The sequence below is a fragment of the Nuphar pumila genome, chromosome 5 (genome assembly GCF_984573655.1).
Source record: "Nuphar pumila chromosome 5, dmNupPumi1.hap1.1, whole genome shotgun sequence".
In the NCBI taxonomy this organism is placed as follows: Eukaryota; Viridiplantae; Streptophyta; class Magnoliopsida; order Nymphaeales; family Nymphaeaceae; genus Nuphar; species Nuphar pumila.
This window is the reverse complement of record NC_143253.1, coordinates 102,203,593-102,219,725: the sequence shown is the minus strand read 5'-3', so window position 1 is coordinate 102,219,725 and position 16,133 is coordinate 102,203,593.

Below are 16,133 nucleotides of genomic sequence, written 5' to 3'. Positions count from 1 at the left end.
ATCCTGTCCCGTTTGCGGACTTATGTGGAGGTCCCTGCACGTCCTGTCCACTAGCGTAGGCAATTCAAACGCCCCCCTTATGTTACAGTCTCGGTAATTTACATGGGTGACCCAATTGTTCTGTAAATTTATGTTTAGCATGCTCAGGTTTCAGATATTTATGATCAACGTGTTAACTTTGTAAGAATTAAGAAATTACTCAGGTAACGGTCTAAGTTGCCTTTTTACATTTCTAGCTTTTCAATTTTGCTTAGGCTAAGTGTCATGTCTATTCTATTCGGGATCGGGTGCAATCTGGCACATTAGGCTTTGAGTCCCACAACTGACAGGCTCTGTCCCCACGATAGAGGGTGATCAGGTGCTTAATTCACAAATATTTGTGCAATCATATTCCACCTGATTTTTTCACTGTCTGTTCTAGTTTCATTGGTAGCACACTAAAAATTACCAATGATACTTACATAATTCAGTTTTTACACTATTAACTGATAATCTAATACTAAATGATATGGAGTTGCAAATATTTTATAAACAAAATTATTACATTTTCAATATAGTGGCTCCTATACCCAAATTTGATCAAAGAAAATCTATATGTATGTCAATTTTTACCTCATTTTATAATGTTAAAACAACACTACAAGAAACCTTTGGATTAGCGACAACCTAAATCCGTCGCTAATCCGTCGCTAAACAGTTTAGCGATGACTTAGCGACGGATTAGCGATGGATAGAGGCCATCGCGAATTTTTGCTCGCTAATTGGCGAAAAACTTATATGTCGTTAATTTCGTCGCAAATTTGCGACAGACATTATCCGTCGCTAATCTGTCGCTAAATTTAAAAAAAAAATAAAAAAAAATTGATCCCTGTCGGGCGGTATTCCGGCAGCAATAAGCCGGACTTATACCGCACCCGACAGGCATTGCACAAACTTGTATCGTCCTCCGTGAACCGGTGCTCTCCGGCATTGCTGTCCTCCGTGAACCGGCGTCGCCGTCCTCCAACAATCGCTCAGCCTCGTCGCCATCCACCGTGAAACGACGTCCTCCGAAGTCATCGCCGTCGCTGTCCTCTGGCGTCGTCGCCGTCCTCTGGTGTCGCCGTCCTCCGTGAAACTGCGTCCTCCAAAGTCATCGCCGTCCTCCAGTGTCGCCGTCCTCCGAAGTCGTCGCCGTCCTCCATCGTCGCCATCCTCCATCGTCGTTGTCCTCCATCGTCGTCGTCCTCCGGCGTCGCCGTCCTCCGTCGTCTCCGTCCTCCATCGTCGCCATCCTCCGGCGTCGTCGTCCTTCGTGAAACTGCCTCATCGGCGTCATGCTCTCCAGCGCGCTCTTCGACGGAGAGAGAGCGGTTTAAATCATGCGCGGTCGATTTAAATTTCGAACGAGGAGAGAGGGAAAATTTCGCGCTTAGTTTAAATCGAAAATTAGCGAGGGATTTAGTGAGGGAATTTTTTCGTCGCTAATTAGCGACGGAAAAATTCCCTCACTAAATCCCTCGCTAAAATGGTTTTCTTGTATTGAGAATTAGCGACAAAAAATTATTGTCGTTAATCTATCGCTAATTAGCGACGGATTCATGAAGAAAGTTTTCTCTAGCTAATTTGTCGCTAATTTGCGACGGAAAAAATGCGTCGCAAATTTCCGTCGCTAATTAACAATTTTCTTGTAGTGCAAATTAAACACCTACATTCTATTTACCAGATTTTTGTCAGTTTTTTAAACTCATTTTATATACTATTTTTTTCATATAAAACATGTTTTCATATAAAACGAATTAAACACCTACATTCCATTTGCACTCCTAGACAGTGGTCCCTTTGTGTATCTTATAGACAAAACCACTGTAAAAGACATTGTCAGTGTCAATTACCAGCGTGGGGTCACCCACGTGGTCAGCAGGCTGTTTGCTAAGGCGTTGAGTTCAGATCAAACCTGGCTTGTGGATGGGTGTGTCCGTAGCTTTCAGAGGTAGGCCACGTAAAGCAAGATAGTTGTAGGGGGGGTCCCAATGAGCGCCGCGTATAAAAGCTCATGGGTCTCGTATCCCCGTGTCTATTGGCATCACTTAGCATCGGAATCTGGTGCAGTTGCAAAGACTTAAGTACCTTTTCCCGCCATTCTTGTCATGAAATGATGGTTCAAGAAAAGGATAAAAATGTCCTCCATCTAGAAAATTGAAACGATAGTGTGAGATCCTCCATCTAAAAAAGTGAAACGCCGGTTCGAGCCATTCTTGCCATGAAACGACGGTTCGAGAAAAAGACAAAAATGTCCTCTATTCAAAAAATGAAAACAATTGTTCGAGATCCTCCATCTAGAAAAGTGAAATGCTAGTTCGAGAATGATGCTAACTCTTCAAAGTCCAAACGTTTCATTTTTGCTCTAAGCAGTGAACTTTTGCACCATCTACTGTAACAGGAGCTCCCTTTGACGACGCACCCTTTACCATCAACTGTTGCCACCGGACCCTCCTTTGCCGTCGTCTGCTGTCGTTGGAGCATCCTTTGTCGTTGTCTATGCCAGAGCACCTTTTGTTGTCGTCTGCTGCCGCCAGAGCACCCTTTATTGTCGTTTGCTGTCGCCGAAGCACCCTTTGTTGTTATCTGCTGCCGTTGGAGCATCCTTTACTGTCGTCTGCGCAGTGGCAACATTGTTGCCACCATCGACTGCATCTACCTTCAGGGTGTTTCTCCTCCACTGTCGAATTACCAAGGTTTTGTTATGCAAACAAATCGATTTGTAAATCTGAATGCTAAATCATACAAGTGGGTGGCCGTCTTCATGCTAAATAACACCTATTTTCATACTAAAACAAATCAATTTATACATATCCACCTTCTGGGCGTCAAAAAATAGTTAGTAGGATTTGTTCTTATAAAGGCCAAACATTTCAATGATATATACTTATGAAGGCTAAATTTCTACAACGATTTGTACGTTTGAAGCATGAACAATTTATACATTTAAATCAATAGTGATTTGTACGTTTGATGCAACAACGATTTATACATTTGAAACAATAACAATTTAATGAAATTACCACGATTTGTACTTAAGTTTGATAAATCATACAACAATGTTTACGTATGAAGCCAAACGTTACAACGATATTTACTTATGAAGGTTGTGATTTATACAATGATTTGTAAGTTTAAAGCAGTTTTTCCCTGTTTTCTTACATGTTTTTCTGTTCGATATTAACCTTAACTCTTCTGCATCTTATTAGTTCCTACCTACCCATATGGCTTTTGATGAGGGCGTCGGCATGTCATTGCATCAAACGATGTCCCGAAGGATTTATCGTACAATGAATAATGCCATTAACTTAGGCACAACATCTTCATCTATGTAATTTAGTTCAATTTTATTCAACCTTCACTCTGTATCTGTAACGTAATTTCATTCAACATTTACTTGTCTTCCTCATTTATAATCCTTTCATTTCTGATCTCATTCCGCCTCCTGTATATTGCAATATGCATCGTCTGCAAACTTTCTATTGTCTTTACTTATGCATTTGACTATTCTTTGCCCCCAAAAAAAAATCTTTGTGCATCTCATTTGCTGCACAGATTTACTGTTTTTTGTGCTTATACTTCATTGCTATGTCATATTTAATTTCCAGTATGTATGTGCTTTTTAATTAGTTTTCATCTGAATGTATGATGATCTCTTTCAGCATAGTTTTTATCATATGCATTTGTTCTATTCTCTATAAGCATCTCCTATATATCACTGTTATCCCACAGTAGTTACACCCTTACCCCTTTACACACTCATCTCAACACCAGCATATTGCTATCTGTGGTCATCACAATTTTTTTTCTCTTGTGTTCCTTCTCTTCTTTCTCTTTGCCTTTCTAGCCTCTATTTTCCTTTTTGAAGGGGAAATAAAAAGATAGAAAAGAAGAGAGAAAAGAAAAGAAGAGAGAGAGGAACTCTTTTGTGAAGGTCTCACATGACCTTAATTTTAAAGAGATTTTGAAAATTACTCGCCTCCGTTTTGAAATATTTGCAGAAAAAAGGGAGAGACGTGATTCACTTGTCGGTACAAGGTTCGACCGTTCCTGACGCCTTTATCCGGGGTAATCGAACCAAGGATCGAGTTTATGCATTTTTGCTTTGCTAAAATATCATCTAAGAATTTAATCTAAGTCTAAATGCACAAAGAATCATGCTTGTGCAATGTAAATGCAGAAATATATGCTTTTGAGAAATAATTTTGGGATTTTCCAAGTGATTCTGAAATAAATGTGATAATGGAGTGAAGAAAATGATTCAAAGATTTGAAATTAGTTTGAAAAAGTTAGATTTTGAATCTAACTTGGGTTTTAAAATAGATCTGGGAGAAAAGACTTGAAATTCTCAAGCCTCTGAATGATCAGAATTTGGAAAAGTAAGTCTTCAGATGAAGAGAAAAGGAATTTAGATTTTGGAATTTTTGAAATAAAAATGAATTTTTAAAGTCAGAATGGACTTTTGAATTTGGATCAATTTTCAAGAATCAATTTTGAAAAAGGAAAATTTGAATTCAGAACATAAGACAAGAATTGAATTTTGAATTTAGACTTAAGAAAGAAGTAGAAAAGCAGAGGGAGGCGGCAGAGCAACAAGAAAGGCAGCGGATGGAGGGAAGGGATGAAGAGGCGAAAAGTTTGACCAAGGTACATAAATTGATCCTATCTGTCACAATTTACTGTGATAGGTACTACTATGATAGTGATTACTATGTATAGCGATTAATGCAATAGCGATTAATGTGATAGTGATTACTGTAAACGATTTAACGTGATAGGTATTACTATGTATAGTGATTACTCTAATAGCGATTACTATGTATAGTAATTACTGTGATAACGATTACTATGATAGTGTATGTGCAACGATTATTATTTATAGCGATTACTGTTTACAACAACGTATAGAAGTACAAATAAGACTAATTTATAATTGATACGAATAATATGCTATTTTGTATTACAGGGTGGTCAGAAGAGAAGTAGAGCACCAGGTGAAAAGCTTAGAGGGCGGTATCAGTGGCCTGTAGTTTTGTCGTAGTATGGTCAGCTTAGTGCATATCAGAATGATCGATTACGAAATATGCACTTCGGCGGCCTTCTGGACCAGCATTATTTTGAAACGTGCTGGAACACCATGATCCACCTGATAAATAAATGGAATCATCAGATGAACACATTCTAGTTTAATTCTTTTGAGATCACCATGACTCTAGAAGATGTGGCGCGGATTATTGGCCTTAAGTGCCATAAAAGTGTTGTCCTATTACGGGATTCAAACTATAATGCAAGGGAAAAGTGCACGGCCCTTCTAGGAATGTCGATTGACGACTGAAGTCAATGTATTTCTGGTGGAAGCAATTTCACATCGATGAAAGTTTATTCTTTTCGTAATAAATGGGAAAGTCGGTCCGCTACATGTGCATCTGAAAGAGCTGACCAAGAGTTGCGTGGCTTCCTTCTTTATTGTTTTGGACTTACTTTATTTTCTGATTGTTATGGTTCGAGAATAAGTTACTTGTGGTTGCAGTTCCTAAAAGACTTAGATGAAGTCGACAACTAGGCATGGGGTGTTGCTATGCTCGCACACTTGTACAATCAATTTTATCGTGAGAGTAAGGGTATGAAAACCATCAGAGGGTTTTGGTCATTTGTTCAGGTATTTGTTTATTACATATTTAATACTTGTAGACTAAGCTCGTTGAAGGTTGTAGTGTTACTAATATATTACTTTTGTAGGCCTGGGTATGGGAGCATATTGTCGCGTTGCGTCCTCAGTGTGGCTCTGCGATTTATGGTTTTCCAAAGATCGGTCGGTGGGCTAGAATAAATGTGAAGGAGGATAATGCTAAGTTTATTTTAGATGGTCTGCAATTAAATGAGGTAAATGATTTACAATCGTTTCAGCATTTATCATTCATTAGTATAAATTGTTGAAATGTTTAGCATTCTTAAGTAATCATCGCTGCAGGATTTTATCTTCGTTAGTACAAATCGTTATCGCTTTAGCATTTAACTTTCAATACTGTAAATTATTTTAATTGTTTGCATTCTTAAGTAATGATCATTGTAGAAATTTATATTCCTTAATATAAATCGTTATCGCTTAAGCATTTAACTTTTAGTATTGTAAATCGTTGTAATCGTTTGCATTCTTAAGTAATAATCATTGCAGGATTTTGTATTCCTTAGTACAAATTGTTATCCCTTGAGCATTTAACTTTCGTTAGTGTAAGTCATTATAATCGTTAGCATTCCTAGTAATAGTCATTGTAATATATTTAGCACTCGTTATTATAAATAATTTTAATATTTAGCATTTATTAGCATAAATAATTGTTTATACCTAAAATATAATCTTCAATATACAGGTTGTATGAAGACCGTTTGGAGATGGGGAGGACAAGGACCAAGAGCTTGTTGCTGAAGGTGCGAGAGTGTCTGACCGCGATATTTGGTTGTTTACCAATTATAAAGTCGAGTTACAACATGGTAGTCGAGTTCTTCTACAATCTGACTTGGGATAGTTTATCCTAAAGAAGCTTGTGGAAGTGAGAAGGAAGATGAATAGTGGTGGGGCCAGAAACATGAATGCTACAGGGAATAATTGGATAGTTAGAACAGAGGAGGTATTCGTGCCATAGCATATAATTATAAAGAACGACAATATGATCCCAACTATTTCCAAAAATATTGGGAACCTATGCATCAAAATCTAGAGATTGAGAATATTGAGAACCCATGCCTCCCTCCTATCCCCCATCATGTCGTATCCCAACTTAAAAAATACGTCCATTGTCTCCCTCCAGCTACAACAACGATTACTTCAGTAACAGTACACAATGAGGAGCAAACACAACTCACAAAAGAGAAGGTAGTCTCTGACACAAGGTTCGAGATGTTGGAGAGGGAGAATAAGGACTTATGGAAGGAGGTGAGAAATTTGGGGAGACAAATGTGGTCACTGGTAGAGATGATGACCAGTGTTTATAATAAGATCGAGGGAACCAAGAGGCCACCAAGGATAGAGAGTCCACCAAGAAAAAGAAAGAGATGATTTGTATGTCATCATAGTACATCTGAGTCATCAAGTGCCACTGAATAAACAATAGCGATTCTTTTTATCCTGATAATTATTTATTGTAATTATATAAGTCTTTATTATAATTCTATAATTATTTTTTGTAACGTGATATTCTTTAATTGTTTAATTTTTTTAATAAGTATAACACACAAGTGACACTGAACAGATCGTTGTAATGTTCGGCCTTCATAAATAAAAGTGATCACATTTATTTTTCATAAGATATCGCAATTGGCTTGCAACCAGTTGTATATAAGATATCACAATTTGTTTTTTATAGAAGGTTTTCTATCACGATTTGTACAACCATCCCACCTAAACCCAGCAAATAATCGAACCAAATCTGTTTGAATATCCTATTGCAATTTTTCTTCACGAGCTTTGTCCTAGGGAACGATGCGTTCCATCATGATTTACACAATGACATTCACAAATGGCAGAAAAGAAAAAATAAACAAATCGACATGATGTTTAGACTTAGTAAAGAACAAATCAAGTTAACTTCACTGATATAGACATCATTGTGTATATCACTCTGGGACAATATCTGGTATAATAATTCATATACAATACATGTACAACGATTTGTCTTATCGCGATTAAACAATGACTGATAAAAAGAGAAAAGTAGAAAGAAAAAACAAATCGACATGATGTTTATTAGTGAAGTCCAAATCTAGGTAACTTGATAATTATAAATCGAGTTAACTTTAACGATACATTACAATCATATTCATTTACATGAGTATTTAGTTACAATACAACATGACCAATAGTTTGGCTCAGATACAATACATGACCATCATCATCAAAGAAAATAGACATCATCATCAACATCAACATCAACATCAACCCCATGTCCAAATAGTGATGTGCTTCGAAACAGACCTCATCAACATCATCATCAGCATCAGCACCTTCAGTTTATTGAGTGGCCTTCGCTAGTCACTGGGAATAATAGAAGGCAAATCTATCTACCAATGTAGATCCGTATCTCTTTGCAAGTCTTTTTTCATGAAGTATATTGGCAACAGATAAATGTATGGATCCCAACAGGCAAAGAAGATACAACCCGCATGATTAGCATTTTGTCATGAAGTATATCAAAGATTAGGCAGATATTTTTCCAACTGCAAAGTATGGTTTGTGAACGATTGAAGGTTTGACAGTAGGAATAGATCAAATAGATGGTCATCAACATCCCCCTGTCTGTCATGCAGAATATTTGTGCTTGCTCTGGTATGGCAGCAAAGATTGAGGATGATTATGGTCGTTATATTCTGCGTAAGCTTTGATATACTTCATGACAAATACGCCACAAGCATATGTGTCATGAATATATGGATGTATTCATAGAAGATAACCACTATAATTATCATCAAAGATTATACAAATCTTTCCTCACAACATGAAACAACTACAGTATCAGCATCAATCGCCATCCATCAAGCACAGGTAGTAGGAACAAAGAAGAAAGAAAAATACAAGGAAGAAGAAGAAGGAAAAGAAGAAGAAGAAGATGAAGGTGGAGGAGAAAAAAGAAGAAGAAGTTGCTTTTTCGCAGAAAAGAGGTTAAATAGATTAGGGTTTTATAACCGCGATTTGTTTGATACGTCCTATCACGTTGACTAGTTTTGTAAAAGACAAATGAAACAACATTTTTTTATTTAATTAATGTGCATTGCAATTAATTTGCGTGCAGTTTTTGAAAGCAGGCAGTAAGTAAAATGATATTTTCTTTATATATGAATGACACGTTACACAAGTTTAGCAGGGTGTCGCTTCGCTTTACTTCATGATTAAGGAATAGACAAACCACCATTTCTTTTAGAAATGACGTGTTCGTGAAACGAACATATAACCTGCTTCATCACAAAGGGGGTATCAATGTCGAGGAAGGAGACGATGATAGCTACACGGCCAGCGATGTCGAGAAAGGAGATGACGCCAACTACACAACCAGCGATAGCGACAAAAGAGATGACCACAACTACACGACCAGTGATGGCGATTCAGGCGTATATTGTCTAAACCTTGTGATGAGTTTCTTCTATATCTGCCTCTTTTATGACATGTATTTGATTTATATTGTGTACTGTAGATAGGAATTTCAATGTCGTTTATTGAATATTTTGCTTATGTCAATGGAACATCCACAAAAAAGATACTCAAAAACTCTACAAAGAGCTCCAAGAGAACATCAATCAGCTAGAAGATGAATTTGCAGAAGGGAACACTATCAGTAATTTTGTACGTATGAAACCACTATCAGTTATATATTTACATATGCCATGGGTATGTATGTTAACAAGTTCATATTTGTTGCAAATAGACTATATCCGATTTTGTCATGTATATTAAAAGCAATGCAACAAGCAATACTAGACACATCATTACCCCTTATTTCATGATATATTGGCTCTCTTATTTGTTTTACTCTTGTTGCTTCGTGTTTTAACCTTACTATTATCACTGTTTTGTTAAACAGACTTACATCTGTCGAAAGCCATACTCTATTGGATTTCAAGATGTACTACCATGCTAGGGTAATGATGATCACTGCAGAGACTTTTGGTCAAGTGAAAAGGTAAGTGAAGAAACATCTTATCCAAGGTTTAGGCCTAATAGTCCTAACATGATTTGTACTATTGATTTGTAAGATATTGTATCAATTTGCAGATATTGATTCCTATACTCTGGCAAACTGCTAAGCATTAGGTCTTATATGTGATGGATTTATGGGAAAAACAACTATGGTGCTACAACTCATTGGACTTTCACACTGGTATACAACGTGACATTATGAATTTGGTAAGTTTCTATTTATAAGTGTATCATATCTTGTACGGTGGCCTAGATTTTACTTGATTCTGCATTAACCACAGGCGGGATTCCTTAAAGACATTTTAGGTGTCGACATTGGTGAGTGGAGCTTGCACTGTGCAAACCATGCTCCTTTACAAAATAATGGTGTCGATTGTAGCATATTTGTAATGAAGTATATTGAAGCAATATACAATGGACGAGAACCTGATTTTGACGTTGTATGCTCTATACTTAAACATGTTTTATTATCCTCTATTATTGGGGACTCAATTTATATATTGGTGTGACATTAACTTTTTGTTGTAGGATGATATACCTGGATTCCACATAGCACTATACCAAAAATTGACTGCGTTTCTAATTGCAGAAGAGAAAAAAACTCAACCAACAAGAATACTTACAAGGCAACGAACAATGCGACCCCCCAGGAGTAATATGATATACAAAGATTTCTAACAGATTTTGTAGACTGTGTATACCAAATTTTATAAGACTATATACAAATTATGTAAATCTCTATGGGTTGAAATAAAATTTCAATTTTACTAAACACGCGAATAAGTTGAACTCTTATTTGTAGCAAAGGCAAATTGTTGTCTCTGACATAGATGTCATTTTGCAAATAGTATTTCTCCTATCGCGATTTGCTTTTGTGAACTTTGTCTATGTGAACAAATCATTGTAATGTTCACCCTTCGTAAATGAAAATCCAAAAAAGGATTAGCGATGTGTACGATGAACAAATCGGTGTATTGTTCACCCTTTGTTAATGAAAATCGTAAAAATGATTAGCGTTGTGTACTATTAACAAATCATTGTAATGTTCACCCTTCGTAAATGAAAATCGTAAAAGCAATTACTATTGTGTACAATGAACAAAGCATTGTAATGTTTGCCCTTCGTAAATAAAAATCGTAAAAGCGATTACCATTGTGTACAATGAACAAATCATTGTAATGTTCACCCTTCGTAAATGAAAATCATAAAAGCGATTAGCGTTGTGTACAATGAACAAATCATTATAATGTTTGCCCTTCGCAAATAAAAATCCTAAAAGCGATTAACGTTGTGTCCAATGAATAAATTGTTGCAATGTTCACGATTGTTTTTACGGTCTTCCTATCACGATTTGCACAAACATTATGTCATACCTTTTTTCTTATATTATGCATGTGTACCTCATCTTCTTTTTCTTATGTCGTTCTATTTTCTTATCTAATTCTTTATTCTTTTTCTTATGTGCGAAATGATTTGTACCATCATAATTTACACAATGACTGATAAAAGGCTAAAATGATTTGCACAAACATTGATAAAAGGTTAAAACACTTTTGTCCTATCGCGATTTGCTTATACGGGATTTGTCTATGTCAACGATGTGTTATATAGTGATTTACACAATGACTAATGAAAGATGAAAAAGATGAAGGAAAAATAAATCGCCACGATGTTTATTGGTAAACTACAAATTGATTTACAACTTGATAATGGTTTAAGTAACAGTTGTAAATCGATTTCACTGCAATGATAGAGGTCGCAGTAGCTTCATAACTACAAATTGACATGATTTAGGTTTTAGGGTTTAGGATTTAGGGTTTAAATAGTGGGGTTTAGGGTTTATGATTTATGGTTTATGGTTTAGGGTTTAGGGTTTAGGTTTAGGTTTATGTTGTAGGGTTTAGGGTTAGATTTTAGGATTTAGGTTTAGCATTTTAGTTAAGGTTTAGGTTTGTAGGGTTTAGGGTTTTGGGTTTTGGGTATTAGGTTGTAGGGTTTAGGGTTTTCCTATTGCAATTTACACAATGACAGATAAAAGATGAAAAGGAGGATAAAAAACAAATTGACACGAGATGCTATCCCGATTTGATTAATACGTCCTATCGCAGTGACTAGTTCAGGATGGTCTGTGAAACAATGTTTCCTTTAAATATGAATGACACATCACACAAGTTTAGGATGGTGTTTCTTTGCTTTGCTTCAAGAACAAGGAACAGACAAACCGATGATTCCTTTAAAAATGAGGTGTTCATGAATCGAACGTATAACCTGCTTCATCGAAAAGGGGTATCGATATTGAGGAAGGAGACAACCACAACTACATGATCAGCGATGGCGAATTAGGCATATATTGTCTAAACCTCATGTCGATTTTCTTTAAAATTTGTGTCTTTTATGGCGTATATTCGATTTATGTTGTGTACTGTAGAACAAAATTTCAATATCATTTCTTGAATATTCTGCTAATGTCAGTGGAACATCCACAATAGGCGGTGCCCGAAAACTCAACAAAGAGCTCCAAGATAACATCAAACGGATGCAAAATGAATTTGTAGAAGAGAACATTATCAGTAATTTTGTATGTATGAAACCACTATCAGTTATATATTTACATATGCCATGGGTATGTATTTTAACAAGTTCATATTTGTTGCAAACAAACTATATTCGATTTTGTCAAGTATATTCAAAGCAACGCAATAACCAATACTAGACGCATCGTCAACCCTTATTTCATGGTATATCGGTTCTCTTATATATTTATTTTGTTTTTTGATTTACTCTTGTTGCTTCATGTTTTAACATTACTATTATTATTCTTTTGTTCAACAAAGTATCGTCTGTCAATTGCCATACTCCATTGGATTTCAAGATGGACTACCATACTGGGGTAACGATGATCATTGCAGAGACTTTTGGTCAAGTAAAAAGGTAAGTGAATAAACCTCTTGTCCAAGGTTTAGGCATAACAGTCTTAACATGATTTGTACTATCGATTTGCAGATATTGATTCCTACACTCTGGCAAACTGATAAGCATTAGGTCTTATATGTGATGGATTTACAGGAAAAACTAATATGGTGCTACAATTCATTGGACTTACACAGTAGTGTACAATGTGACATTTTGCATTTGGTAAGTTTCCATCTATAAGGGTATTGTATCATGTACGGTGGATAAGAATTTACTTTCTTCTGCATTAATGTGATCAATGCAAAATTTTCCTTCTTTTCCTTTTCCTCTTCCTTCTCTTTCCTTTCTAGACTCTTTCCCTTTTTTAAGGGGATAAAAGATAGAAAGAAGAGAGAAGAAAAAGAAAGAAAGAAGAGTGGAACTCTTTTGCAAGGTCTCACTTTACCTTAAAAAAAATATTTTGAAATTACTCGCCTCCATTTTTGAAAATTTGTGAGAAAAATGGAGAGACTGGATTCGCTCGCCGGTACGAGGTTCAATCATTTCTGGCGGCTTTACCAGGGGTAATTGAACCAAGGATCGAATTTATGCATTTTGCTTTGCCTAAATTTTGTCTAAGTAATTATTCTTGAATCCTAAATGCACATTGAATCATGCTTGTGCAATGTGAATGCAAAGATGTATGCTTTTGGGGAAATACTTTAGGGAATTTGGGTTTTCCAAGTGATTTTGAAATAAGTTTGAAAAATATTTGAAGAAATGGTTTAAAAAAAATGAATTCGACTTGAAAAACTGAATTTTGGACTTAAACTTGGAATTTGAGATTTGAAAAAGGAGATTTGAAATTCTAACTGAGATCAAAGATAGATTGCAGAAGGAAAACTTGAATTTGGAAAATAAGAGTTGAACTTGGAATTGATACTGAAATAGAATTGAAAACTGGATTTAGAAATAGAATTGGAAATCAGAATGAGATTTCAAAGTTGAATTGAACTTTGACTTTGGAATATTGAATTGATTTTGAAATTAAATTTCGAACTTGGAAATGAATTTAGAATTTCAAAGTTGAAATGAACTTTGAAATTGGAATATTGAATTGATTTTGAAATTGAATTTTGAACTTGGAAATGAATTTGGAATTTCAAAGTTGAATTGAACTATGAAATTAGAATATTGAAGTTTGAATTTTGAAATAAGATAGAATTGAGAATAAAAGATGAATTTGAATTTGTAAATAAGAGTTGAAAATGATTTTAGAATTTAGAAAATAAAACTGAGTTTTTGAAAGTTTATTTCAAAATCACTTAGATTTTGGAAGATGATTTGAAAATGATTTAAAAAGAAATAAAAATTCTATCCTAAATGATGAATGCTTTAAGAAGATTTGAATTGAAAAGCCTATTTTATTCTTTAGGAGAATTAAAATAAGATTAAAATTATAATACATTCATGACTATGGTCACAAATATACTATAATATAATCTATATTTGAATTAAAATAAAGAATAAAATAAATTCTTGGTGCCTTTATAGGATTTGAAATGAAATTAACCTTCAATATATCCTGACTATGGCCATGAATATATTTTAAGTTAATCAACATGTCAACTTTTGATAAAGGAAGAAAATTTCAGAGAAATATGATGATTTTTAAAAGAGACCCAAGTGAAGGTCCAATGTTTTTCAATAAAAGATAAAAATCTTAAGTACTGTTCACTTTTTGACTATGGCCATAAATGTGAATCATTTACTTAGGACTAATTACCTCTTATTAGAAAGGTGCATGTGCCATTCGTGTTTCACCATTCGTGGATTTTTGAAATAAAGGAAAAATGAGATAAAATAGATAATTTATGTGATTTACATGCTCATACATTCTATTCTAATGCGAGAAATATAAAATTCTCATTAATATCTAATTATTACAACCTTGAAATTGAAATTGAAATGATAAAATCTTAATCTAAGAAGGAATTCAACACTTTCCACATATTTCCTACAAAATACTGAGTTAGCACAAAATAATAGAGAAATATAGATAGAAATTGCAACTATCACATTGAATTTAGGAATGCAAATGATGAAATGCTCATGACCATGCTTTAAGCCAATGAAATTCCAATGCATTACGCTAATGAGTGAATGAATCATACTCGATGAGAAAACATATATTAGGATGTATATTTAAAGTCCTAAGTTAATGATGAAATGGATATTAGATACATAGGTCATACCCTAAACTAATAAGGAAATAAACTCTAAGATGTACATGCAATGCACTGCTTTAATGAGGATATGCTGTGTGTGGCAGATGGGCTGCAAGATATGCCATGTAATGCAGAGAAAATACCAAAAATGATTAATGGTGCTGTGAAAATGGTAGTTGTGAATAGTGAACAACAAGGTGTTGTTAGATGTTGTGTTAGTGAGTAGCAGAAAATATGCAGGTGGAATATGTGTGTGCACATCGTAGTGGAAGTTAAAGATATATGTTGTGAAGAAGGGCAGGTAGCAACAAAGAGGTATAAGTAATGGAGGCATGTGCAACAAGTGAGGAAGGGTAGCTGTGGCTGTGGATAAGTGTGAGAGTGTAAATACAACTGGTCATGAATGTGTTGTTAGCTGGTGGATGTTGGCAATGAATGTGCGGTTAGTAGGGAGTGTGATGGGGAATGCTACAGGTGATGTGCTGGAAATGAAGGTGTTGCGATAGTGGAATGTTGTTGTAGGTGTTTGTGCAGGAAGGATATGCAATGTGAACATGGATGCAGGAGTGGGTGTGAAGTGAAAGGGATGGAAATGGTTAGTGTTGTAGCAGTGGGTAGTGTGCAGCAGTGAAGTGGAGTATAGTGAAGTGCATTAGGTGGAGCTAGAGATGGGTGTAGAGAGAGCACACACATGTAGGTGCTAACTGTGTAATACAAAGGTGACATGTGAGTGATAAGGTAGTGTATAGGAGGTGGAGATGGTGCTGTCAGTGGAGTATAGAAGTGGATCATGTGTTTGCCATAAGTGTTGTGTGGTGGTGACAGGTGATAGGGGAGGATGTGGTCACGCAACAAGTAGCTATTGTGTGATGGTGGGTAGATGGTGACAGTAGGGCTACAACAGGTGTAGCAGGGGACTGTAGCAAGGTGTTGTGGGTGTTCCTGTGGTATATAGATAGCTGGAGTAGTATAGTGAATGCAGGTAAGAGTGGTTAATAAAGGATGCTGTTATAGGTGATGTGAAGGGGAGCACTAGCAAGTGCAAGTAGTGCACAGGTGGGTAATGAAGGGATATGTGAAGTGCCACCAGTATATTATGTGGTTTGTAGGGAGATGGAAGACAACAAATATTTGGGAAAATGAAGAAGGTGTTGTGTAACAAGGGTGAAGGTGTGTGGCAGCATATGACTGTGTGGACAAATGCAGCAAAGTTGCAGTGTAATGAAGGTAAATGCATGCAGGTGGAAGTGTTTCTGTAGGTGGAAGTGGATGTAGGTGAATTAATGTAGTAATGAAATGAAGGG